Source organism: Odontomachus brunneus, unplaced genomic scaffold, assembly GCF_010583005.1.
Source record: "Odontomachus brunneus isolate Ranch 3 - 2012 unplaced genomic scaffold, Obru_v1 Obru_scaffold_028, whole genome shotgun sequence".
NCBI lineage: Eukaryota > Metazoa > Arthropoda > Insecta > Hymenoptera > Formicidae > Odontomachus > Odontomachus brunneus.
In genome coordinates this window covers 2384036-2387641 of record NW_022639478.1, presented here as the reverse complement: position 1 = coordinate 2387641, position 3606 = coordinate 2384036, and the positions used below count along the sequence as shown (strand labels likewise).

Sequence of the window (3606 nt, the reverse complement as noted above, 5' to 3'; positions counted from 1 at the left end):
AATATATCAGTTTAATGTATTATCAAGAAATAATCCGACGAGAAAGAAGCTTGCCGAGTCGAAATTTCAATTAGCCATTGTTATGCAAGAATGATCAAATTCAAAAAATTATAAGCTTTTATCAATGAATACTCCATTTACATCTTTTTAATCCAAACAAAAAAATTCAAGCTTTATAGATGCTTGAAATGAACTAAGAACAGTTTTTTTATTTTTTACCAGTCGCGTATTTTTGCACATTTTTCTAAGGATTGAGCTAGTCAATACTCTTAAAGAAATGGAAATACTTGACTCATTGAACTATTGCGAAAATCTCAGAGGTAAATTTTTTGGTTGGATAATTCTTACGTAACTCTGGCAAATTGCAAATTCCAATTCTTACTTTACTTCCCGTCGGACCCAATGCGATTTACGTCTACGTGCATGCAATCTACGTAAAGTGACGCTTTGTGTCTACTACTGAGCGTCTAAATTGAGCGCTCACCATTGCGCGTAGTCCCACGGTGTCCAGGGTCCACCAGCCATCCTGTCACTGCATCTGACACTGCAATGATCCTCGCGTCCCACGTCGCCTATAATTTATTCCCGACCGAGGTAATCTAACGGAGGTTTCACGAAAAATCCCGTTTCTATTAGGGGATACACTCTGAGTTGCGAATTACGTATGAAATATCGCGAACTGCGTCTTCGAGGAAATGTCGGCCTTTCGGGTTGACGAGTATGTGCGACGAATTCAGCAACGATCCGATCGAGTTGTAGTATATCGCTTTGATGCACGTGCCAAGCGAATCGCTTACGAAGAAAACGGAATCCGCGAGCGAAAGAGACACGCAACGCGAATCGAAGGCCGATCTCGCGAAATCTTTCGATGTGTAAACGAAGTAATCTGTGCGAGATTCTCACATACGACACGGAATATTCCTAATGTAACGTTTCGATGGTGCAGTAGTAGGCTGCAATACAGCTCCGCAATACTTTTGCGAAGACTGTTCCGCAATATTTTTGCGGATAACAACTCCGCAATATTTCTGCAAAGTTCGTTTGCGACTCTTTCGCAAATACGATCCAGTGAAATTCGCAAACCTATCAAATTAATAATCGCGAACACGAGCATGAATGAAAAATCAAAAGCTCTGAAAATTGTGACGATAGAGATAAAGATTCTGTTTAAAATTCAAAATGTAGCTTTACTCGAAATGCAACGAAATCAAAAGTATTGAAATATGTTCAAAATTTACTCGAAAATGTTATTGCATGAGATGTTTGTCTTCGTTCAATGGAACTTGTAGCGCGCAGCGTAAATAAACAACTGCTCGTATGTCTGACTTGTATACATCGCGTTTTTCACGAGGGATCAACGCTCACTAACATTGTCTCTATTGTGTCTCGCGTTAGGAAACTAACTCTAAATGAAAAATTAAAACCTGAAAATTTTCCGACGATCGTGAAATTAATTTTGCGAGCAGTTTATATAATCACGTTAGATCGCTTTGCGCAGGTACTGCACGATATCGAATTTTACTTAATAACGAAGCACGAACTCTATTTTATGAAATGCAATCGAGATTCAAGCTCACGCGAGAGAGAAAATTGAGAAAAAATTAACGACCGGCGGAAGATCTATAACGCAAGTGATATGATTGCGCATTTTCTGTGGCGCAATCCCTTTGCGCGTTGGTGCACTGCTCGAGACATCTGGAAGATCGCATTCAATCAAACTGAATAATTTTACAAAATTTTGAATGTTTAGAGTGTATACTCAATACTTTAAGCATCTACTACATAGTGTTGGGGTTTGATTAATCAAAATTTTCTCCGACAAAAATCGTCGACCAATCAGTAATCTAAGTTAATCAATTAATAAATATATGTACATTGAGAGAAAAAATACTTGAAAATTTATGTAAAATGTATATTATCACTAATATTATTATTTAAAAAAGCGATCTTCTAATTGTTTTGAGCAGTATGATTTTTATTGGACAGCACGTATACTACAGCTACAGCAAAGTAAATCGCATTGATTCAATAAGCATGCACTATATTGAAAGACTTTTTGTCTTTCTATTATCAATGTTTCTTGTTTTGACTCACCAAACCGCCGATCAGGGTAGCCACATTCTGCTTTCGTTTCTGGAACAGAAAAATGCCATTTCGTCGATTAGATTTGTGCATTAATGACAATTTGAGTAAAGAAGTTTGAAAGATAAAAAAATAAACGCGATATTTTTCACGCTGGAATAATTTTTCGGAATGCATTCACACTTGAAATATTCCACTTTCTTTTTTCTCGACGTTGCAAATAAACCTCTTAATCAGAACAAATCAAAATTTTTCAAGTGGTAATGTTACTCAGAAAAAATTCTCCCCGCGTATAATTACGATTTAACGCAATCTTTAATTTGATTTAAAATTATCTCAATTTCGAGCAAGAGAATTATCAGTCTTGTCGGATTTCTAATTACAAATGTTAATTAATGAAGCTCACCTTCGAGCTAACCCCGCTCGGCCCGAGTCAGATCCTCTGGCGCAGCAGCCCTTAAGAGTCGGCTAGTCGTCTGCTTCCTCTCTGCAACAGAAAACAGTTTTAATTTAGTATTATACATGAAAATGGAGGCATTAAGGAACTCGCTTTCAAATAAGAGAATTTCCAGTTTTATCGGATTTATCGGAATTATAAATTCAAATTAGTAAACTTACCTTCGCGCCAACTGTGCCAGGCCTGAGCCGGATCCTCCGGCGCAGCATCCCCTTAGAGACGAGTGCTCGTTTCTGCAACAAAAAACAGATTTAATTGAGTATTAATTAGTTACACGACGATGGAGAGATTAAGGAACTCGATTCCAAACAAGAAAATTTTCAGTTTTGTCGGATTTCTAATTATAAGTACAAATTAGTTAAGCTCACCTTCGAGCCGACTCAGACAGGCCCGAGCCTAATCCTCCGGCGCGGCAACCCCCAAGCATCCCCTAGAACCACGTAACTGTATCTACTCTATTGGATCTCTGTGACAGAAATTTAATTTAATTTAGTAAGTTAATAATTTAGTATCAATTAGTTACACGCGACAGCAAAACGAGGAAAAGAAATTGTCGTAACGGCACGCTCGAGTTCCTTCCCAATACGCAATAAGAAATAATTAAATCATAGCTGAATAAAGAAGTAATAATACCCGATTAATTAATGGATGATGATATTAATATTTGATCGACAACTGTATAATAATATCCGATAGTATCAATTACACACGACAGCAAGACGAGGAAATCGTCGTAACTGCACACTCGCGTTGCTTCCCAATATGGAATAAAAATAATTAAACGACAACTGAATGAAGAAACAATAATACTCGAATAATAAATGGATGATGATAATATTTGATCGGCATTGAGAAACTCGATCACGACGTTTCTCTACCTAACAAGTAAAAAAGTAAATAAAACGCGGTAATTACCCGTCGCGGTAAAGCCCGCAACACCTGCTCGCGTGAGGAGTACGTGTCTTAATTCGTCTTAATTATCGCGTCAATTGTCGCAAAGTCGAAACGCGGTATTAAAAATCGACACGGAATAATCTAGAAAATAACGCGGCAGCTCCCGATGTGCT

At 37.6% G+C, this 3606-nt stretch overlaps 1 protein-coding gene and 1 long non-coding RNA gene across 3 annotated transcripts in view; one reads left to right on the top strand and one right to left on the bottom strand.

Moving 5' to 3' along the window:
• LOC116842944 (growth factor receptor-bound protein 7-like) overlaps positions 1–3606 on the top strand; it is a 315479-nt gene that overhangs the window by 224909 nt on the left and 86964 nt on the right. The gene's annotated exons all lie outside the window — the stretch shown is intronic.
• On the bottom strand, positions 2083–3097 carry LOC116842947. Its single transcript, XR_004377799.1, has 4 exons — positions 2908–3097; positions 2701–2772; positions 2489–2569; positions 2083–2133 (listed from the first exon to the last, which is right to left on the bottom strand). It is a non-coding gene; the product is annotated as an uncharacterized LOC116842947 (long non-coding RNA).